Here is a 25,392-nt window from a genome sequence, read left to right as displayed (position 1 = left end):
TCATAATGAAACTGGTGATTAGGTTACTTACTAAATTCTCACAATTTCACTGTGAAATTTTACCTGCTTATAGTAAATGGATAGAGAAGAAAGCAGCCAATTATTTAAAACGTATTGGTCCCTGGCTATATTTATGTATTAGATAGTTGAAGCTTTTACCCTTTTAAAGTTATTGTATACAACTTCCTCCCACAGCTCATAATGGTCTGACATGAAATGGTTGGTGGTTGTATTTAGCTCTTGGGTGTTTGATGTTTCAGGTAGTTAAACAAAATCCAGTGCCAGAATTATTGCAAATTCAATAAAAAATCTCTGAGAAAAAGGCCATATTGATATTCCAAGATTCCTGTTGTTGAGTTATTGGAGTGGGTTTCTATCATAAACATATCGAAACAGTACATCTAAGTTTCAAATCTGATGACCTGATGTGAGCATGACAACAGGAATTTTGTTTGGCCGAAAAAATTCGAAGACCTTCTCATCTCTCTCAATTATCCCCTGGGGACTAACCTGCAGCAGCATATGCACAACATGAACCTTGTAGTTAAATTATCATATTGGTGGGAACTAACACACAATATAGGTAACTGACTTCACAAAGAACATCCTAGTTCATTCTTTGCAGCAATTATAATAACTATTTAACTAGCATTAGATTGGAAAAATATTCTCACTGGAAAGATTCTTTCAACACCCTTCTGTGATGAACCTTCAAATGATAAACCTCTGATTCTCATCCTGAGCCCAAACTTTGAGTTCAATAAATTTGCTTCATAATAGGGTGCAGTATCCAACAACCAGATTCTACCTTTAACTTGCCCAGTGGATCCCCTTCTAAGATATGAGTGCCAGCATTGTAAACTACTAGCTCAGGATCAAACATACTTCTAGCATCCTAAAATAAAGAAATAAATAATAATATCAATGCTACAGAGCTCCAAAATAGATTTTTTATCAACTCTTTCTTGCAGTATTAACACCATAATCAATTAAAACGTCAATCACAGAAATAATTGTTAACAAGACCGAAGAGATGCAAACGAAATCCCAAAATTTAAAATCTTGTAGGTACGCAAAGAAATGGAAAAGCAAGAGCACAAGTCAGTCAATAGCAAAACTTTGACCATAAAGTGGGTAAACTATATTCCAAAAAAACATTTTTGACCAAGACATGAATGTCAATGTCAAACATGCAAATAAAGCATGCCAGGTAGCAAACGTGTATCAAAAAGATGGTAATGGCACTCAGATAGAAGTTGAAACCTAAAAGACCCCACAACTGCCATACAAAAAGGCAATATTATTATAGGAAGAAAGCAAGACACCATATTACATGGTCTGTAGAAAGCCCCTAAAGGAGACACAACCAAAAGCTAACTTTCATAAAAATTGTCAAGGTCCAGGAGAGAACAGCAGGTGAGACATGTTATAAGCAAAAGCCATTTATACCTTAGGTGCATCATCTAACTTCTCCAGGTACTCAGCAGTTGTCGTCCCAGTCTACTTAAATTTAGGAAAAACAAAATGTCATTGGAGGAGAAGAACAAAACAGATATGATTCACTTTTCAAAATAACATCGCAAAGCTTACCGCTACTTCAACCTTCTTCTCTATGTTTATGTCCTGAGCACGATCCTAACAGTGAAATAACAAGAGTGAGAGGAAAAGAAGAGCAATTAGAATATTTACTAAAAGAAACAATTAATACTCTTATAATGACATTAAAACATAGATAAAGAGCAATTTATAAGTGTTAAGAAAGAGAAATGAAGGACTAAATCTAATGTAGCTGCATGAGAAAAGAACTAGAAACTGAATTCAAAGAATCAGTAGCTTAATTTGTAGCAACTTACAAACGGATATATTGCAGGGTTGTACATATCCAAAGTAAAAACTCGCCCTGTAGAACAGATGTCATCTTTAAGATTCCAAAGAAAAGTTGAATAAAAGCACCATCAGGGCAAATAAGTGACCTGCCGTCCTTAGAAAAGTCCTTTTCATGACCATCTCCTTGATGTGCATCAAGATCAATTATCATAACCCTGCATTTGAGATGATGATGAAAAGAAGCTTAATAAAAGGGCAACTGTCAACTAAGATCTAAGTTCGAAGTTAAAATTGCAACGCTGCATTTATTTCATCTGAGCTGAAGTATTAATACCTCAATATATTTAACCTAACGAAGGCATAATGTATGCAAAGAGAAATGTCAGCATAAGCACAAACTCCATCTCCTTTACTAGCAGAACAATGATTGAACCCTCCTCCAATATTGATAGCCCATCCTCGCTCTTTTGCAAGCTTGCCTGCCAATGTGGTTCCACACACCTGCAGTCAATCTTATAATCAGCATAATTCGATTTCAAAGAATAAAACCACCTGAGAATATATTTCAAGACAGATGATGGTTCACCTGCTTGCGGAATCGATAAAGAAGGTCCTCCTACACAAGACTATTAGGAACTAGTGCAAAAGCAGGGACCTATTCATGGTAGCACAATAAATTAGTAAAATATCTTGTTCACAAGACATGAAAGTGTTTAATCCCGGGCTCAAACTATTAAATTATGCCAGAAGAACCCTGTAAATTATAAATTGAGAGCATGGTTATCCCATTAAACCAAAATCATTTTGATTGAACTAATTCTGTAGTTCTTTTGAATGGCATGACATCACTCACCCCTTTTTTGGCATTTAATGAATTCATTTCGAATTGCAAACCGACAGATGCACTTGCTTAATAAGATTAATATGAACCACAATCTTAAAGAAAATAATCATGGAGTAAAGAATAGCAGCAAATATAACCCTAATGCATTACCTCCACTATCAAGGCAACATTTGGACTGCTCTTCAGATCATCCAAATAAGATTCTGTATGCACCTGATTGCATATAAGCAATAAGTTCTTCACATAGTTTCCTAACACTTTTATAGTGAGTAAGCACATAATTGTTTTGTAGACATTTGTTCATCTCATGCAAGTTTTGCACGTCTTCAAAAACAGAACCAAAAGAGAAAGAAAAGCAAGAGTTCATCAATGACACAGAAACTACCACAAGGAGATCCTCTTTTGAAGCTTCCATCGACTCAACAATACGAGTTTGTCCACAAAACCATCCGAATTGAGAAACTGGCATATGCGACCCCATTTAGAAGAATCAAATGGGTGCCTTCATCAATTGCATGGACAAGAAAAAAAAATCAATTATCTACTCAAGTTCAGTCCACAACCCACCAAAACAGTCGATTATCTAAAGTAAGAAAAAGAAGTCAGAGCCCCTTACGTCGTCTCCAGTCCAAGAAATGAAATATCATAATCGGGTGAGTAAGCCAGTGGGACCTATTTGTTCAAACAATAAAAAATTATCAGTCCAAAATGAAATTTAACAACACATATAAGTTCATCTATAAAAACATGTCAGTGTTAGGTTACCTTGGAAGGGGGAACATCGAAGTAGAGCTTGCTGGAGAGAATTCGCATTCGCTGGAGAATTCCAGCATACGTTACAGTTGAGGTTGATGAAGACGATGACATTGTACGCGTGTAGCGATACAGAGAATGTAATACTTTGACAGTGACCAATGTTAGAATAACATAAAGAGCGGGTATACTCCAATTCCGAGTTGACTTGATGATAATCGGTATGAATTGGTTCATCATGCTAAAATAATGCAATGAAGTAGAGCGGATAGTAGTGTAAAGAAGTGGAAATATAAAAGCGCGAAAGTATTTTCAAGAAAATCAGGAATGTAAGATCTACCAAAAACACTCCTAAAATTCCGAAACCAAAATACCTAGAACGAAGATCTACCAAAATCAACCTAAAATTACGTCGAATCGTCCGAGAAACCAGCACAAAATCCAGAAGAAGAAAGAAATAAGCAAAGAAAAGATAAAAAAATCAAAGAAAAAAAAACGAAAGATTACCGTGAATAACCGACGAAGAGAAGGCAAAAATCTCCACTGCTACGTTTTTCGTTCTCTCTCTCAAAGTGAATGGAATACGAAGTGTCTCAAGAATGACAGGTGGCCCTCACCTATTGGTTCTTAAGAGCGGAAACCTTTTTTTTTCCCCCAGCCGTTGCACATCACACAACAAGTGGGGGAGACATGTGGCCTCTCTCTACATCAAAAGATACTTCGCCCATACAAACCCATATGTAGTACTCATCATAATCTGATCATTGGAATTAAATAAATCTCGAATAATGGTGTTTTCCAATTAATCTTTTCGCTGCCAAAATATTTTCTTTTAATTCTAAATTCCTGCCTACCTGCCAACTTATATTGGCAATTTATCATATTAAAATTATATGCTTTAGATTTAATTCAATCACTTGATCTTTTAAATAGTTTACTCTTTATCATATATACCAAATCTAGAAAGTACATGGACGGGATAAGAGTTAACGACTTTTTCTATCATAAATAATAGTTTAATGACACTTTTTTACCTATAGACTCTTAAAATACTATTTTATTACTCAAATTTATATTATGATGGCGAGTGAACTCAGTCTAGGTTGTTGGGACTTTTGAAGAGAGAAGGCCAATGAGTCTAATGGTGATAAAAGATTAGATTTTGGTGGTTAGGATTGATTAGATTTGACTTGGGAGGAGCGGCTATACAAACTCTAATTGCTCGATTGCTTGGAATTGGCATGGTTAGCGGAGTAGGGTTTGACGGTTTTTGGTGAATGATGATAGGAAAAGAAAATGGTGGTGGAGTGGGGTTACAATGATACCAGAATCGAAAACTAAATATAAATATAAATAATAAAATAGTATTTAAAAAACGTATGGCTAAAAAAAATGTCATTAAACTAGTATTTGGGAGAGAAAAAGTCGTTTACTCACGGGGTTATTACATATGCATGGTATAGTTTCGATCTGTCCATAGTTTGATATTAGTCGATGTCCATAACTAATCCATTATTGAGGTGAAGAGTCAAATTGCTTCAACATGGCCAAAATATAAAATCATTTAAAGCTGAGGTGCGGCGGCTTCTCGATCGGTATCTACAGTGGTGTTGATTTTTCTACTTGTTGTCGACATCATCTTACCAATGGCCGCCACATGTATGGCAGCCGTAGGTAATACTGTTAAAAGACCTATAAAATGATATCCATAACGAAAAAAGAAGCAACCAAGACTTCTACTATAAAAAGACCTACGTTCACCCTTCCCCAATTCAAACAGAAGCAAGATAATAAGCAATATCATGGCCAAGACTGTTAAATCTATCCAGTTTTTTGCACTCTTCTTCATCCTCGTCCTAATTGGAAACTGGGGTGAGTAACGTGAGTTGTTTTTGCGTACATATATACTTAATTTTTTTTTTTTTTTTTTTTTTTGTTTCTTACTTTGTTTGATAGGATGCAGAGATGACGATGGCAGAAGTGCAAGAAAATCTTTGTGAGAAGGCTAGCCAAACATGGTCTGGGTACTGTGGCAACACTGGCAAGTGTAACATTCAATGCAAGCGATGGGAGGATGCAAGGAGTGGAGCTTGTCATCAAAGAGGTGTCACTGTGAAATGTTTCTGCTACTTCAATTGTCCTCTCGACGAACATAATTAATAAATTATACCCCTTCTTGCTTAGGGTTGCTCAAAGTTCTTGTTCGTAGTATAAAATAAGCGAGCTGGCTAGCTAGCTTGCTAATAAAGTGTTTCTACGTTGAAACACCGACTGTGGTCTGATTAATCGCTGATTAATTCTGTACCTTCATCATCAAAGTATTCTAAATGAAAAGCTTTATGATTCAGATATATAAAATAATACTTGGTTACTATGCTACCTGGTAGTCATTCTTTTTATCCATTAAAATGCAAGATCATTCTGATGATAAATCTGATTTCAAGAGTATTAGATCTTCGTATTTAAGCTGATGATAGAGTCTTTGGACGTTACAAAGTTTTATATTATGGTTCAAGAATTCACAAAATCCAAACAGAGTTAAATTGTTAAATTCTATGCATGCAAAAATGTTTTAGTTATCGTTCACAACTATTTAAATAGCAATTACAAGATCAAATTGATGAAAAATGAGTCCAAATATGGCAACTGGAAAGGAACAAATTGTTGTGGTAACTCGGCAATTGTATTAAAGAATAAAGATTTACAGTCTAAAGTCTAAAGTCTAACCCTTGGACAAGACCAAGAGCCGCGCTACACAAAAGGAGCAAAAGGAAAGAAAAGCAATCCTTAAGCGCAAAACGGAGCAGCTAGCCAAACGGACAAGAAGAACATCCTCGGCTGCTGCAGAAACAAAAAAAAAACCATACCCAACCAATAATGGGTTGGGTTGGCCGATTGGTAAAGGCTTAGGTCCCTTTACTCCTTGTAGTTTCAGATTCGAATCATAAGAACAATTACTAATATTATTGATCATGAACCGTAGGACTTACCCTCTTTCGTAAGCCTTTATTGGGGTTAAAGGGGATTAGCCGAAAAACGGTTGTTAATATGATCAATCATAGATTGTAGGACTTGCCTGTTTTGGAAACATTGTTTAGGGTTAAAGGATTAATATCAGTAACAAAAAAATAAATAAATTAAATACGTTGGTTGGCTGCTGCTGCATTAAGAACCACCCAGTATTCAACCATATCAACAAAACAAGAGACAACCTTAACAGACCCTAAGAGCCTACACAGAAAGAGCCGAGAAAAAAAGTCACAAGGAACAAAACTGGATGGAACAAATTGTTAAAAAGAACATAATATGGGTTCAATGTCGCAATATAAAAAAAAAAAAAAAAAAACGTACATGATCTAATTAAGTTATTAACTCATAGAACGACAAAAATTTCTGAAATTCCGATAGGAGGCGACAGGCCAGCTGCTTCTGCAAAACCTGATACGTGTAAATGATGCATGAAATGGTTTGATCTGTCCAAATCTTGATATTAATTTGAAGATGTAAAATTGATGTGACGACTCTAGTATAGCTTGAGCAACCTATTTTGACTAAATTGTATGGTTTCGATCTGTCCAAAAAATGAAACCCACATTATTCGGAACCCGATTCGTAGAAAACTCGCAAAAGGGTTGTGCAGGCAGAACAATGCACCCACTCACGGGAAAGTTTGGAGTTACTGCTAAAAATAGAATAATGCCACGCGAACTGATTTTTTACACCGAAATTTTTGATCGAATGATGTAGACAATTAGATAGAAAATACATCTTTTATGAACATATACTAGACACCGTTTATAAAAATATCAATAAATTCTCATCTATATCATATAAATAAGTATATATTTATTATGGATAAATGTTTATATAAGATAGACTCTCGTTCAAAAAAATTTAAAACTAAAATGATTGACGTTCGTCTATCTAATACAGACGAATATCCATATAACTATCCATATGCAAAGGATGATCATCTATAGTAATTTAACTCATATTTGTGATGAACGATCTTCTATAAAATATGGACGCTCGTCTGTGATTGTTCAATCATGAGAGATATATTTTCTGTCCAATATATATCTACATCTGACTAGATCTCATGTCGTTGGATAAAAAAATTCGGTACAAAAATTGGGTGTCCACCGCATTATTGTTAAAAATATCCAAACTTCCCTTCCTTTATCTGTTAGCTGGCCAGCGTCCAAAGTATCTGATCGTGTATATAACATTCAACAAATGAAATCATTTAAAGCTGAGACTCTGATCGATCGGCCTATAATTGTTGACTAATTTATGAATTGTGGATAAATCTTTTTACTAATGGCCACATGCATGGCAGCCATAGGCTATGCCATGTGAAAGTCTTTTTTTGTGGCTTATCTTCTTTCACGACAAAAACAATATAAAAAGATATCCAGTTGCATTTTTTTAATAGAATAATCCTACATTTATAAACTTGTGTGCAGATGTCTTCCAATAAACTACATTATGATTTGAAGAATTAATATAAAAAATTAATATATTACTTTATGTTGATGTCAAACTCTTTATATCCATTAGGGGATGAAAATCTTAATTTCTTGTATAACATAAAAATACTCTCTATCACTTAGAGACGCATTTTCAAGATAAAATTATGTGAATTTATCTACCTACAGTTCAACCTATAACCTAAAATAAACAATACATCTTAGAAGCACGTAATATATAACTGGAGAGCACCTAACAACACTTTATATATATAACATTGTATAAAGTTTTTTAAGTATAATATTACTCTTCTTGATAAGGTTGTGATAATATCATCTTGTCAACTTTGAGCATGGAAAAAACCAAAACTTCTACTATCAAAAGACCTACGTTCACCCATCCCCAATTCAAACAGAAGCAAGATAATAGGCAAGATCATGGCTAAGACTGTTAAATCTATCCAGTTTTTTGCACTCTTCCTCATCTTCGTCCTAATTGCAAACTGGGGTGAGTGACGTGAGTTGTTTTGTATACATATATACTTCAAATACTGTTGTTGATTTTCTTACTTTGTTTGATTGGATCGATGCAAAGACGATGGCAGAAGTGTAAGAAAATCTTTGTGAGAGGGCTAGCCAAACATGGTCTGGGAAGTGCGGCAACATTGACCATTGTTATATACACCTTTATTAGCAATCCAGACTGATCGAATTAAGGACCTCTTAATTAATACATCTAAGAGTTTTAATTGACCATTAGACCACTCAGTAGTGGTTATATATATAATTGAGTTACTTCGATTCTCTTCTGCAGTATGCTGTATGCAGGAGCAAATTTATGATCACCATATGTAGTAATCAACATAATCTGATCATTGGAATTAAATTAATCTCGAATAATGTATTTTCCAATTAATCTTGTCGCTGCCAAAATATTTTCTCTTAAATCAAAATTCCTGCCTACCTGCCAACTTATACTGGCAATTTATCAAATTAAAATTATATGCTTTAGATTTTATTCAATCACTTGATCATTTAAACAGTTTACTCTTGCAATCTGTATATCTTCAATGCTATATATACCAAATCTAAATATTTTTGAATCTGATGGGGAGGCTGGTGGGTCAGCTGCTTCTGGAAATCTATTGAGAACCGTCCATGGGATAAGAGTTAACGACTTTTTTCCACCTAAATAATGGTTTAATAACACTTTTCCATCAACAAACTTTTAAAATATAATTTTATATCCAAATTTATATTCTGGTGGTAAATAGAGAGCAAACCCAGCCCAGATTGTTAGGACTTTTGAAGAATTAAAGTAGGCTGATGAGTCTAATAGTGATGAAATGTTAGATTCAAATGGTTAAGATTAATCGGATTTGACTTGGAAGAAGTAGTTGTACAAACTCTACTCACTCGATTGCTTGTGATTGACATGGTTAACGAAGTAGGGTTTGAGAGTTTTTAATAACTGATAATAGGAAAAGAAAATAGTAGTGGAGTTGAGTTGTAATGATGCCAGAATTAAAAAAAAAATATTTAGATTTAGATAATAAAATAATATTTTAAAAATCTACAGGTGAAAAAAAATTGTCATTAAACCATTATTGGAGTGAGAAAAAATCATTTAGGGGTAATTACATGTGCATGGTATAGTTTCGATCCGTCGATAGTTTGACATTAGTAGATGGCCATCACTAATCCATTACTGAGGTGAAGAGTCAAGTTGCTTCATCATGGCCAAAATATAAAATCATTTAAAGCTGAGTGCGGCGGCTTCTCGATATCGACAGTGTTGTTGATTTTTCTACTTCTTGTGGACATCATCTTACCAATCGCCGCCACATGTATGGCAGCCGTAGGTAACAATGTTAAAAGACCTATAAAAAGACCANCTTATGTAACTAGTTTTTTGTTTTAACCATCCGCTTACAAAGAGTCATCAGATTCTTCTCTGAGAAAAAGAACAAATCAAGACGAGTGAGTACTTTTGTTCCAAACCTAAAGATCAACGGGCTGGTGGCGAGAGAGAGAGAGAGAGAGAGAGAGAGAGATTTTTAAACAATAAAAAAGCCTAAAGAATACATAATTTTATGTCGGAAGGAGATTTATAGGGTGGAGAAGTGAGAGGCAGGGGAAAACAACATGGTATAGGAGATGGTGGGACTTAAACTACCTTTAGGTGATTGACTAGTTCGATAGCGATTTTGGGGTGTATTGTTTGAGAGATCTTGAGTTCGAGTCCATCATCGATTACTAATAGGGGTAGCCAGTAGCCACTGAGTTCAAGTTCATCCTTCATTGCTAATAGGGGTTGCTACTACAGCTTTTATCTGATTAATAGTTTTAAGATCCCGAAAAATTAGTTGAGATATGTGTAAGCTTGCCCTGACACCCCCGATCATAAAAAAAAATGGTGGCACTTTGCAGTTCGTTGAAATGAAGGGTAGAATCGTGAATTATTCTCTTATGCAATCTTTATTTATCACTTTTTATTTTTATCTTTTTAAATAAAAAAATTAATCTTTAGAGTAAATGAAGGTTTGGTGAATAACAAAAATAATCTTTATTATAAGTGTGTTTTTCATTATTCACTCTATAATATTAAATTCTTTTGTTATTCACTCTAAAAGGTACAATTTATAAGGGCAATCTAATAAAAATAATATATTCAATATCTGGGTGGGGCGGGGAATCAGCTACCCCGAGGCCGAAATTAAAACTGTTCTCGTGCCCATCCCCATCCCCGTAAACAACATGAAATCCTCAGCTCGTACAAAGTCGAGGACCTTTGCTATCTCTACCTAAGAAAGTAACTGTCATCCGAGTCCAAACCCACTTGGGTGTACCCCGGACGCAGGTTTTTGCCAAGCTTGCTCTCAACTTAGATGATAATTAGATTTCACTCAATTAATTTTTGATAGGTAGCATTTCTTGCAATTTTGTGGAAAATTTTGATTTACTACACATTTAAATGAGTAATTAATAATATATATATTTTAAATCTTATGTATTGAAATTTGGTCAATTTCCTAAATAGTTTNGTCTTTGGACGTTACAAAGTTTTATATTATGGTTCAAGGATTCACAAAATCCAAACAGAGTTAAATTTTTGAAATTCTATGCATGCAAAAATGTTCTAATTATCGTTCACAACTATTTAAATAGCAATTACAAGATCAAATTGATGAAAAATGAGTCCAAATATCGCAACTGGAAAAGAACAAATTGTTGTGGTAACTCGGTAATTGTATTAAAGAATAAAGATTTCTAAAGTCTAAAGTCTAACCCTTGACAAGACCAAGAGCCGCGCTACACAAAAGGAGCAAAAGGAAAGAAAAGCAATCCTTAAACACAAAACGGAGCAGCTAGCCAAACGGACAAGAAGAACATCCTTGGCTTCTGCAGAAACCAAAAAAACCATACTCAACCAATAATGGGTTAGCCAAGTGGTAAAGACAGCTAAGGGTTTGCTCCCTTATGATCTTAAGTTCGAATCACAAGAACGATTACTAATATTATTGGCATAGACTATAGGGTTTGCCCTGTTTCAAAAACCTTGTCCGGGTTAAAAGACTTATCGAGATGCATGAAACTAGCTCGGACACCGCCTAACAAAAAAAAAAAAAAAAATACCCTTCACACGGACAGGAAAGGACTAATAACTAGACACAGCACTATACAGATGCTGCCCACACTAACTTGCAAAACCAGACTGCAAAAACCAGCAAGAGAAGGCAGCCGCCGGCTGAAAGGGACTGCACCACTACTTCAGTTAGCAATTAGAAGGAAACACCAACTTCCATATCCCCTCACCTTAACCAACTGGAAAAATACAGTTGTTGGCTGGTGCTGCATTATGAACCACCCAGTTTTGCAACCATATCAACAAAACAAGTGGCAACTTTAACAGACCCTAAAGAGTCTATACAGAAAGAGCCGAGAAAAAAAAGTCACAAGGAACAAACTGGATAGGAATAAATTGTTAAAAAGAACATAATATGGAGTTCAATGTCGCAATATATAAAAAAAAAAAAAAAATAACGTTATCATGTATCTATCCGTGCAGTCTTGAAAAATCTTGTAACAAAATTAATTAATTACCATGTTAAAAAATAAAGATAAATTACATGCACTCTTAAAAGTTAAAATTATTCATAACACCTCATTTTGAAATTAATTAATAATTTGTTATTAAATTTTAATTGAGTATTTAGTATGTAAATTAAGCATTTACATATTCAATTTTAGTTATCAGAACTAATAAAAAATGGCCATGATTTAGTTCTGTGTGGTTAATTTCAACCCCTTAATCAATTGTGCCTACCACTATATTTGTCCTTCTAGATAAGCCTAGCTGGTTGGCTAGCTAGTTGTTCTTCATGAACAGTTTATGATATTTATAAAATAATATATTTACGATGTTCGCAGGTTACTTGTCACTCTTTGTCCATTTTTGAATTATTTTGATGATAACTCTTGATCTTTAGAGGATAGAAATTTGAATGTATATATACAACTGAGTTTACTAATGCCCAGAGTTCTGAAGTTGACAGCCTGATAAATTTCCTCAATAATCACCCCTATTAATAATCCAGATTGATCGAACGAAAGATCTTTTAATTAATACATCCAAAAGTTTTAGTTAACCGTTAAACTACTTAGTGGTGGTTATATATATAATTGAGTTATTTCGATTCTCTTATGCAGTATGTTGTAAGCATGAGCAAATTTATGATCACCGTATGTAGTACAATCATAATCTGATCATTGGAATTAAATTAATCTCGAATAATGGTATTTTCCAATTAATCATTTCGCTGCCAAAAGATTTTCTTTTAATTCTAAATTCCTGCCTACCTGCCAACTTATATTGGCAATTTATCAAATTAAAATTATATGCTTTAGATTTAATTCAATCAGTACTTGATTATTTAAATAGTTTACTTTTGCAATCTGTACATCTTCAGACTTCAATGCTACATATATACCAAATCTAAAACGTACAGAAAACAAATATAGTTTTTTTTTAATCTGATGGGGAGGCTGGTGGGTCAGCTGCTTCTGTAAATCTAATGAGAACCATCCACGGGATAAGAGTTAACAACTTTTTTCCACCCAACCAGATGAAATTGATTGATTCGGATTGGACTCGGCCGGAGTGAGATCGATAGTCGGAAATAGATGGACTTACTTAAGGGCTTTACTTGCGGTTCCAGGCTTAGATGTCCCAGTTCCGCTCTTCCAAATGCGGCGATGGAGAACCACAAGGCTTGCTTGGCAGGTGCCTAGCCACTGGCGGGGATGAAGGACAGAAACTATGGGATGGGAAGAAGATACTCGGGTTTTGTACGACACTTTTTTCACTTATCAAAACTTAAATATCTTTTATTATCTAAATTTATATTTCAGTAGCGAACAGAGAGTAAATTCAGTCCAAATATTAGAACTTTTGAAAAGGGGAGGCTGATGAGTCAATAGTAGTTAAAATGTTAGATTTAATTGATTGAGATTAATTGGATTTGACTTGAAAGGAGCAGTTATGCAAACCCTAATTGCTCGATTGCTTACGATTGGCATGGTATGCAAGTAGAGTTTTAGAGTTTTTGGTGAGTGATGATGGGGAAAGAAAATGATGTGGAGTGGGATTGCAACGATGCCACAATCGAAAACGAATATAAATTTAGGTAATAAAATAGTATTTTAAAAATTTATAGGTGAAAAAATATCATCAAATCATTATTTGATGAATAAAAGTGGCTTTCTCACGAGTATTACGTGTGCATGATGTAGTTTCGATCTGTCGTAGTTTGATATTAGTGATGATGTCCATCACAAATCCATTACTGAGGTGAGAGTCAAGTTGCTTCAACATGGCCAAAAATATGAAATCATTTAAAGCTGAGTGCGGCGGCTTTTCGATATCTCCAGTGCTGTTGATTTTCTTACTTGTTTTCACACATCTTGCCAATGGCCGCCACATGTATGGCAGCCGTAGGTAATAATGTTAAAAGACCTATAAAAAGACCACAACTTCTACTATAATAGACCTACGTCCACTCTTCCCCAATTCAAGCAGAAGCAAGATAATAAGCAGATCATGGCCAAGACTGTTAAATCTATCCAGTTTTTTGCACTCTTCTCACTCGTCTCTAATTGCAAACTGGGGTGAGTGACTGAGGTTTTTTGTATGCATATCTATTCAAATACTGTTGTCGTTTTTTTCTTACTTGGTTGGATTGGATCGATGCAGGGACGATGGCAGAAGTGCAGAAAATCTTTGTGAGAGGGCTAGCCAAACATGGTCTGGGAAGTGCGGCAACACTGACCATTGTGACAATCAATGCAAGCAATGGGAGGATGCAAGGAGTGGAGCTTGTCATAAAAGAGGTGGCAATTGGAAATGCTTCTGCTACTTCAATTGTCCTCTCGACAAACATAATTATAATTATACCCTTCTTGCTTAGGGTTGCTCGAACTTCTTGTTCGTAGTAAAAAAAAGTGAGCTGGCTAGGTTGCTAATAAAATGTTTTTCTGTTGAAACACCGCTAGGGTCTGATTAATCGCTGATTAATTCTGTACCTTCATCATCAAAGTATTCTAAATGAAATGCTTTATGATTCAGATATATAAAATATTACTTGGTTACTATGCTACCTGGTAGTCACTCTTTTTATCCATTAAAATGCAAGATCATTCTAATGATAAATCTGATTTCAAGCGTATTAGATATTCGTATTAATTTAAGCTGATGATAGAGTCTTTAGACGTTACAAAGTTTTATACGCAAAAATGTTCTAATTATCGTTCACAACTATTTAAATAGCAATTACAAGATCAAATTGATAAAAAAATGAGTCCAAATATCGCAACTGGAAAAGAACAAATTGTTCTGGTAACTCGTAACTGGAAAAGAATTAAAGAATTACAGTCTAAAGTCTAACGCTTGGACAAGACCAAGAGCCGCGCTAGACAAAAAGAGAAAAAGGAAAGAAAAGCAATCCTTAAGCACAAAACGGAGCAGCTAGCCAAACGGACAAAAACAACATCCTTGGCTGCTGCAGAAACAAAAAAAAACCATATCCAACCAATAATGGATTGACCGAATGGTAAAGGCATAGGGCAAGGGTTTGCTCCTTTTGTGGTCTTAGGTTTGAATCACAGACTAATATTGTTAGCATGGACTATAAGTTTGCCCTGTTTCGAAAGCTTTGTTCGGAGTTAGAGACTAGTAATCGGAGTTAGAGACTAGTAAAACCCCGCCCACCCCCCCCAAAAAAAAAACACCCTTTACTCAGACAGCAAAGGTCTAACTAGACACAGCACTATACAGCTGCTGCCCACACTAACTTCCAAAACCAGACTGCAAAAACCAGCAAGAGAAGGCCGCCGGCGGCTGAAAGGGACTGCCCCACCACTTCAGTTAGCAATTAGAAGGAAACACCAACTTCCGTATCCCCTCACCTTAACCAACTGGAAAAATACAGTTGTTGGCTGCTGCTGCATTATGAACTACCCAGTTTTGCAAACATATCAACAAAACAAGATAACCTTAACAGACCCTAAAGAGTCTATACAGAAAGAGCCGAGAAAAAAAGTCAAAAGGAACAAACTGGATAAGAACAAATTGCTAAAAACAACATAATATGGAGTTCAATGTCGCAATATAAAATATGAAAAACGTTATCATGTATCTATATTAACTCATAGAACGACACATAAATTTCTGAATTCCGATAGGGAGGTAGACAGGCCAGCTGCTTCTGCAAAACCTGATACGTGTGCATGCATGCATGAAATGGTTTTGATCTGTCCAAATCTTGATATTAATTTGAAGATGTAAACTTCACTATTGATGTGACGACTCTAGTATAGCTTGAGCACCTTTTTTTGACTAAATTGTGTCTATTGCATGGTTCCGATCTGCCCAAAAAATGAACCCACATCTTCAATATTCGGAACCCGATTCGTAGAAAACTCGTAAAACAATGGCACCCACTCACGGGAAAGTTTGGACGTTACTGCACTTCCCTTCCTTTATCTGTTAGCTGGCTAGCATCCAAAGTATCTGATCGAGTATATAACATTCAACTAGTGAAATCATTTAAAGCTGAGACCCTGATCGATCGGCCGATAATTGTTGACTAATTTATGAATTGTGGACAAATCTTTTTACCAATGGCCACCTGCATGGCAGCCATAGGCTATGCCATGGTAAAGTCTTTTCAAATTAATAATCTTAAAGTACTGTTTTCAGTGGGGATGGATCGACTTTTCAGCTTATGTTCCCATAATTCCAATATTTTTTGTGGCTTATCTTCTTTTACGAAAAAAATAATGTAAAAAGATATATATTTGTATTTTTTTTAGAAGGGTAACACTATATTTATAAACTATGGTGTTTTTATGTAAAGTGGTATATTATATTATGATTAAAAAAATTAATATAATAAATACATAATAAATTATAATAAATAATATGTCAATCCATAAATAGTATTATATCACTTTATGTTGATGTCAATCTCTCGTATTTGTTAGGAGACAAAAACCTTAATCGTTTATATAATACAAGAGTGCCCTTATCACCTAATGACGCTTTTTCAGGATAAAACTATATGATCTGCCAACAATTCAACTATGACTCAAAATAGATAATACATCTAAAATCCAATCTACTATGTGGCTGGAATGGACATAACAACACTTTATATAGATAACTTTGCATAAAGTTTTTGTAAATATAATATTAGTCTTATCTATAAGATTGTGACAGTATCATCTTGTCAACTTTGAGCATGGAAAAACCAAAACTTCTACTATAAAAAGACCTACGTCCATCCTTCCCCAATTCAAACAGAAGCAAGATAATAAGCAAGATTATGGCCAAGACTGTTAAATCTGTCCAGTTTTTGCACTCTTCCTCATCTTCGTCCTAATTGCAAACTGGGGTGAGTGACACTTTGTTTGATTGGATCGATACAGGGACGATGGCAGAAGTGCAAGAAAATCTTTGTGAGTGAGCTAGCCAAACATGGTCTGGGAAGTGTGGCAATACTGACCATTGTAACAATCGATGCAAGCAATGGGAGGATGCAAGGAGTGGAGCTTGTCATCAAAGAGGTGGCCATTGGAAATGCTTCTGCTACTTCAACTGTCCTCTCGACAAACATAATTAATAAATTATGCCCTTCTTGTTTGGGGTTGCTCGAACTTCTTGTTCGTAGTATAAAATAAGCGAGCTGGCTAGCTTGCTAATAAAGTGTTTCTATGTTGAAACACTAGCTGTGGTCGTTGATTAATTCTGTACGTTCATCATCAAAGTGTTCTAAATGAAATGCGCTATGATTCATATATATATATATACAAAATATTACTTGTTTACTGCCTAAAAATATCCAAACTTCTCTTCCTTTATCTGTTAGCTGGCTAGCATTCAAAGTATCTGATCGTGTATATAACATTCAACAAATGAAATCATTTAAAGCTGAGACTCTGATCGATCGGCCTATAATTGTTGACTAATTTATGAGTTGTGGATAAATCTTTTTACCAATGGCCACATGCACGGCAGCTATAGGCCATGCCATGGTAGTCTTTTCAAATTAATAATGTTAAAGTACTGTTCTCAGGGGAGATGGATGGACTTTTCTAACTTATGTCCTCATAATTCCAAATTTTTTGTGGCTTAATCTTCTTTCACGACAAAAGCAATGTAAAAAGATATCCAATGCGTTGTATTTTTTTATAGAATATTAATTCTATATTTATAAGCTTCTATACCAAGTCTTCCGTATAAAGTGATGTATCAGACCATGACAAGGAGAATTAATATAAAAAATAAATTTAATAAATACATAATAAATTATAGTAATTAATATGCCAATGCATGAATAGTATCATATCAGTTGATGCCAAATTCCCGTGTTGGATAAAAGATTTGAATTTTGGTTATTTATATAGCATAAAGATACCCTTACCCTTAAGAGACGTATTTTAAAGATAAAATTGTGCGAGCTTATCAACGGTCTAAGGAACTCACCGACCATGTGTTTAAAGACAACATAACAATACTTTATATAAATGACTTTGTACCAAGTCTTTATAATATTACTATTTTTGATAAGATTGTGATAGTATCATAGTATCATCTTGTCAACTTCGAGCATGGAAAAAACCAAAACATCTACTATAAAAAGACCTACGTTCACCCTTCACCAATTCAAACAGAAGCAAGATAATAAGCAAGATCATGGCCAAGACTGTTAAATCTATCCAGTTTTTTGCACTCTTCTTCATCTTCGTCCTAATTGCAAACTGGGGTGAGTGACTTGAGTTGTTTTGTATACATATATACTTCAAATACTGTTGTTGTTTTTTTCTTACTTTGTTTGATTGGATCGATGCAGGGACGATGGCAGAAGTGCAAGAAAATCTTTGTGAGAGGGCTAGCCAAACATGGTCTGGGAAGTGCGGCAACACTGCCAATTGTAACAATCAATGCAAGCAATGGGAGGATGCAAGAAGCGGAGCTTGTCATAAAAGAGGTGGCAATTGGAAATGCTTCTGCTACTTCAATTGTCCTCTCGACAAACATAATTAATAAATTATGCCCTTCTTGCTTAGGGTTGCTCGAACTTCTTGTTCGTAGTATAAAATAAGTGAGCTGGCTAGCCTAATAAAGTGTTTCTACGTTGAAACACCGACTGTGGTCTGATTAATCGCTGATTAATTCTGTACCTTCATCATCAAAGTATTCTAAATGAAATGCTTTATGATTAAGATATATAAAATATTACTTGGTTACTATGCTACCTGGTAGTCACTCTTTTTTTCCACTAAAATGCAAGATCATTCTGATGATAAATCTGATTTCAAGAGTATTAGATCTTCGTATTTAAGCTGATGATAGAGTCTTTGGACGTTACAAAGTTTTATATTATGGTTCAAGGATTCACAAAATCCAAACAGAGTTAAATTTTTGAAATTCTATGCATGCAAAAATGTTTTAATTATCGTTCACAACTATTTAAATAGCAATTACAAGATCAAATTGATGAAAAATGAGTCCAAATATCGCAACTGGAAAAGAACAAATTGTTGTGGTAACTCGGTAATTGTATTAAAGAATAAAGATTTCTAAAGTCTAAAGTCTAACCCTTGACAAGACCAAGAGCCGCGCTACACAAAAGAAACAAAAGGAAAGAAAAGCAATCCTTAAACACAAAACGGAGCAGCTAGCCAAACGGACAAGAAGAACATCCTTGGCTGCTGCAGAAACCAAAAAAACCATACTCAACCAATAATGGGTTAGCCAAGTGGTAAAGACGGCTAAGGGTTTGCTCCCTTATGATCTTAAGTTTGAATCACAAGAACGATTACTAATATTATTGGTGTTAAATGTGGAAGCCTGAAAACAGCGTCGTTTAAGTAACACTAATACGGCGTCGTTTTAGGCATATTCATTTGGGCAAATGCAGACCATAGGATTCGTTTCAGATTGGACGGCCAGGATTGATCACAGAGTCAACCATATAAAAGCTCATGTTACAGTCAGTCTTCAGAGAGAGAAAACGAAAGGGACTAGGGTTATTCTTTGAGTCGGCTATTTTCTCTGTGTTAGGGTTAAGATTCAATTCCAGATTGAGAGTAATCAGTCGAGTGATTAGGGGCTTTAATCATTCAGGTGAGAGTGTTGTTCTCTCGGGTTTGGGATATCCATAGGGTATCTTGTAAGGCTGAGTGCTGTTGTAAAACGGGTAGATCTGGTGAGTGTTGAATCTATGTAATCTTGACTATTCTTCTGGTAATCGTAGTGCAGCGAGCTCATACCTTTCTTGAGCTCAACGTGGATGTAGCTTATCCATAAAAGGATAAGTGAACCACGGTAAATCGTGGCTTGTTCTGTGTGTTTGTTTTTGTGGTGATCTTGTGTTTCTTGATTTGATTCTGTTGCGTGAGAAATCAGTTCTGCTACTTAGGTATAACAGTGGTATCAGAACCATTTTTTTTCTTGAAAGTAAAGTTCGTGTTATGGAAAATTTAGGGTTTCACGAAAAATTTAGGGTTTCCTAAATTAGGGTTACTTTCTGAAAAATTGGGGTTTCCGTAAGAGTCTCAAAAATTGAGTCCTAGAGAGTCATTCATTCTCTGACGAAATTAGGGTTTTGTGAATTTGGGATTCTTGTGTTAAAGAAACAGAAATTAGGGTTTCAAAAATTAGGGTTTCAAAATTAGGGTTTCGAAAATTGGGGTTTTTTTTGATTCGATTATTACCTTGAGTCCAGAATTGATTCTAGAGAGTCAAGCCTTGATAAAGTATAAGGGTATATCGGCTGGAATACCAGTGACCGCCTTAAAAACTGCCTGGCAGCAATTGGCAACTACTGGTGTAACAACGCCAAGTACTCCTTAGACTTTCCATTTGTTTTCTTTGTGTTTCTTTCTTTGTCATTACAGGAAAAATGAGCACCACCAGAATGGAGATATCCCAATATGATGGGAAGATCGACTTCGGCAGTTGGAAAAAGAAAATGAAGGCTCTTCTTTCACATAACAAAGTTGCAATTGCACTGGAAAAGGATCCCAAGAAATGGTCAGAGGAGAAACTGGAAAAGAAGGAAGAGATTGATGAAGAAGCTTATAACCTGATCGTGATGAATCTGTCTGACAGTGTTCTTCGGAAGGTAGATGGNGAGAAAGTCTTTTATATAAAGTGATATATCAAAATTACCAATGGCCACATGCATGGCAGCCATAGGCTATGCCATGGTAAAGTCTTTTCCAATTAATAATTTAAAGTACTGTTTTCAGTAGGGAAGGATCGACTTTTCAACTTATGTCTTCATAATTCCAATTTTTTTTTGGCTTATCTTCATTTACGACAAAAACAATGTAAAAAGATATCCAGTTGCCTTTTTTTTTTTTTTTTTGAAGAGAAAGTCTTTTATATAAAGTGATATATCAAAATCACCAATGGCCGCATGCATGGCAGCCATAGGCTATGCCATGGTAAAGTCTTTTCCAATTAATAATTTAAAGTACTGTTTTCAGTAGGGAAGGATCGACTTTTCAACTTATGTCTTCATAATTCCAATTTTTTTTTTTTTTTTTGGCTTATCTTCATTTACGACAAAAACAATGTAAAAAGATATCCAGTTGATTTTTTTATAGAGAATAATACTGCATTTATAAACTTGTATAGAAAGCCTTTCGTATAAAGTGATATATCAAAATATAATTGGGAGAATTTATATAAAAATCAATTTAATAAATACCTAAGAAATTATAGTAAGTAATATGCCAATACATGAATAGTATTATATCACTTTATGTTGATGTCAAACTTCCACATCAGCTAAAAGATGAGGATCTTGATCGTTTATATAGTATAATGACACTCTTATCACTTAAAGATGTTTTTTTTTTGGACAAAACTATGTAGACCTGTCAGTAGTTCAACTTATGATCCAAAATAGACAATATATCTGGAAACCCACCTACCATGTGATTAGAGATGACATAACAAAACTTTATATAGATGATTTTATATAAAGTTTTTGTAATTGTAATATTACTCTTCTGGGTAAGATTGTGATAGTGTCATCCTGTCAACTTCGAGCATGGAAAAAACCAAAACTTCTACTATAAAAAGACCTATGTTCACTCGTCCCCAATTCAAACAGAAGCAAGATAATAATTAATAAGCAAGATCATGGCCAAGACTGTTAAAGCTATCCAGTTTTTTGCACTCTTCTTCATTTTCGTCCTAATTGCAAACTGGGGTGAGTGACGTGAGGTGTTTTGTATACATATATACTTCAAATACTGTTGTTTTTTCTTACTTTGTTGGATTGGATCAATGCAGGGACGATGGCAGAAGTGCAAGAAAATCTTTGTGAGAGGGCTAGCCAAACATGGTCTGGGAAGTGCGGCAACACTGACCATTGTAACAATCAATGCAAGCAATGGGAGGATGCAAGGAGTGGAGCTTGTCATAAAAGAGGTGGCAATTGGAAATGCTTCTGCTACTTCAATTGTCCTCTCGACAAACATAATTAATAAATTATACCCTTCTTGCTTAGGGTTGCTCGAACTTCTTGTTCGTAGTATAAAATAAGCGAGCTGGCTAGCTTGCTAATAAAGTGTTTCTATGTTGAAACACGGACTGTGGTCTGATTAATGGCTGATTAATTCTGTACGTTCATCATCAAAGTATTCTAAATGAAATGCTTTATAATTCAGATATATAAAATATTACTTGTTTACTATGCTACCTGGTAGTCACTCTTTTTATCCATTAAAATGCAAGATCATTCTGACGGTAAATCTGATTTCAAGACTATTAAGATCTGCGTATTTAAGCTGATGATAGTCTTTGGACGTTACAAAGTTTTATATTATGGTTCAAGGATTCACAAAATCCAAAAAGAGTTAAATTGTGAAATTCTATGCATGCAAAAATGTTCTAATTATCGTTCACAACTATTTAAATAGCAATTACAAGATCAAATTGATGAAAAATGAGTCCAAATATCGCAACTGGAAAAGAACAAATTGTTGTGGTAACTCGGTAATTGTATTAAAGAATAAAGATTTACAGTCTAAAGTCTAACCCTTGACAAGACCAAGAGCCGCGCTACACAAAACGAGCGAAAGGAAAGAAAAGCAATCCTTAAGCACAAAACGGAGCAGCTCCGCTGCAGAAACAAAAAAAACCATACCCAAATAATAATGGCGTGGCCGAGTGGTAAAGACTTAAAGCCAAAAGGTTTGCTCCTTTATGGTCTTAGATTCGAATCACAAAAACGGTTATTAATACTGTTAGAATAGACGGTAGGATTTTCCCTATTTCAAACGGTTACTAATATTGTTGGCATGGACGGTAAGATTTATTCTATTTCAAAAGCTTTGTTCGGGATTAAAAGACTTATCGAGATACACATAAGCTAGCTCAAATACCCCCGTAACCAAAAAAAAAATACCCTTTACACGGACAGCAAAGGACTAACTAGACGCAGCACTATACAGCTGCTGCCCACACTAACTTGCAAAACCAGACTGCAAAAACCAGCAAGAGAAGGCAGCCGCCGGCTGAAAGGGACTGCACCACCACCTCAGTTAGCAATTAGAAGGAAACACCAACTTCCATATCCCCTCACCTTAACCAACTGGAAAAATACAGTAGTTGGCTGCTGCTGCATTAGGAACCACCCAGTTTTGCAACGATATCAACAAAACAAGTGACAACTTTAATAGACCCTAAAGAGTCTATACAGAAAGAGCCGAGAAAAAAAGTCACAAGGAACAAACTGGATAAGAACAAATTTTTAAAAAGAACATAATACGGAGTTCAATGTCGCAATATAAAAAACAAAAAACGTTATCATGTATCTATATTAACTCATAGAACGACACATAAATTTCTGAATTCCGATAGGGAGGCAGACAGGCCAGCTGCTTCTACAAAACCTGATACGTGTACATGCATGCATCAAATGGTTTTGATCTGTCCAAATCTTGATATTAATTTGAAGATGTAACCTTCACTATTCATGTGACGACTCTAGTATAGCTTGAGCACCTTTTTTTGACTAAATTGTATGGTTTCGATCTGTCCAAAAAATGAAACCCACGTCTATTCGGAACCCGATTCATAGAAAACTCGCAAAAGGATTGTACTAGTGCAGAACAAATGGCACCCTCTCACGGGAAAGTTTGGACGTTACTGCTTAAAAATATCCAAACTTCCCTTCCTTTATCTGTTAGCTGGCTAGCATCCAAAGTATCTGATCGTGTATATAACATTCAACTAGTGAAATCATTTAAAGCTGAGACCCTGATCGATCGGCTTATAATTGTTGACTAATTTATGAATTGTGGATAAATCTTTTTACCAATGGCTACGTTCATGGCAGCCATAGGCTATGCCATGGTAAAGTCTTTTCAAATTAATAATGTTAAAGTACTGTTCTCAGTTGGGATGCCGGGATGGATCGACTTTTCAACTCATATCCCCATAATTTCAATTTTTTTTTTTTTTTTTTGGCTTATCTTCATTCACGACAAATAAACGATATCCAGTTGCATTTTATTTTTTTAAAGATAAAGTCTTTCATACAAAGTATCAAAATTATCAATGGCCACACCCAGGTAAAGTCTTTTTCAATTAATAATGTTAAAGTACTGTTCTCAGTGGGGAAGGATCGACTTTTCAACTTATGTCTCCATAATTCCAATTTTTTTTTGCTTCTCTTCATTCACGACAAAAACAATGTAAAAAGATATCCAGTTGCCTTTTTTTTTTTTTTTTTTAAGAGAAAGTCTTTTATATAAAGTGATATATCAAAATCACCAATGGCCGCATGCATGGCAGCCATAGGCTATGCCATGGTAAAGTCTTTTCCAATTAATAATTTAAAGTACTGTTCTCAGTAGGGAAGGATCGACTTTTCAACTTATGTCTTCATAATTCCAATTTTTTTTTTTTTTTTTGGCTTATCTTCATTTACGACAAAAACAATGTAAAAAGATATCCAGTTGATTTTTTTATAGAGAATAATACTGCATTTATAAACTTGTATAGAAAGCCTTTCGTATAAAGTGATATATCAAAATATAATTGGGAGAATTTATATAAAAATCAATTTAATAAATACCTAAGAAATTATAGTAAGTAATATGCCAATACATGAATAGTATTATATCACTTTATGTTGATGTCAAACTTCCACATCAGCTAAAAGATGAGGATCTTGATCGTTTATATAGTATAATGACACTCTTATCACTTAAAGATGTTTTTTTTTTGGACAAAACTATGTAGACCTGTCAGTAGTTCAACTTATGATCCAAAATAGACAATATATCTGGAAACCCACCTACCATGTGATTAGAGATGACATAACAAAACTTTATATAGATGATTTTATATAAAGTTTTTGTAATTGTAATATTACTCTTCTTGATAAGATTGTGATAGTGCCATCCTGTCAACTTCGAGCATGGAAAAAACCAAAACTTCTACTATAAAAAGACCTATGTTCACTCGTCCCCAATTCAAACAGAAGCAAGATAATAATTAATAAGCAAGATCATGGCCAAGACTGTTAAAGCTATCCAGTTTTTTGCACTCTTCTTCATTTTCGTCCTAATTGCAAACTGGGGTGAGTGACGTGAGGTGTTTTGTATACATATATACTTCAAATACTGTTGTTTTTTCTTACTTTGTTGGATTGGATCGATGCAGGGACGATGGCAGAAGTGCAAGAAAATCTTTGTGAGAGGGCTAGCCAAACATGGTCTGGGAAGTGCGGCAACACTGACCATTGTAACAATCAATGCAAGCAATGGGAGGATGCAAGGAGTGGAGCTTGTCATAAAAGAGGTGGCAATTGGAAATGCTTCTGCTACTTCAATTGTCCTCTCGACAAACATAATTAATAAATTATACCCTTCTTGCTTAGGGTTGCTCAAACTTCTTTTTCGTAGTATAAAATA

The 25,392-nt window shown here is 34.9% G+C and overlaps 1 long non-coding RNA gene and 1 pseudogene across 2 annotated transcripts; one reads left to right on the top strand and one right to left on the bottom strand.

Annotated features, from left to right (window-relative positions):
* Positions 1 to 408: 408 nt before the first annotated feature.
* LOC116128705 lies at positions 409 to 3,661 on the bottom strand (annotated as a pseudogene).
* A 14,496-nt stretch (positions 3,662 to 18,157) lies between these two features.
* LOC116128731 lies at positions 18,158 to 22,168 on the top strand. Of its 2 annotated transcripts, none has more exons than XR_004127805.1 (2): positions 18,158 to 18,215; positions 21,761 to 22,168. It is a non-coding gene; the product is annotated as an uncharacterized LOC116128731 (long non-coding RNA). The 2 variants fall into 2 exon arrangements; XR_004127804.1 differs by lacking the exon at positions 18,158 to 18,215 and adding an exon at positions 21,594 to 21,677.
* Positions 22,169 to 25,392: the final 3,224 nt, after the last annotated feature.

This window comes from Pistacia vera, unplaced genomic scaffold (assembly GCF_008641045.1).
Source record: "Pistacia vera cultivar Batoury unplaced genomic scaffold, PisVer_v2 Contig202, whole genome shotgun sequence".
In the NCBI taxonomy this organism is placed as follows: domain Eukaryota; kingdom Viridiplantae; phylum Streptophyta; class Magnoliopsida; order Sapindales; family Anacardiaceae; genus Pistacia; species Pistacia vera.
This window is presented reverse-complemented; position numbering and strand designations above follow the sequence as displayed.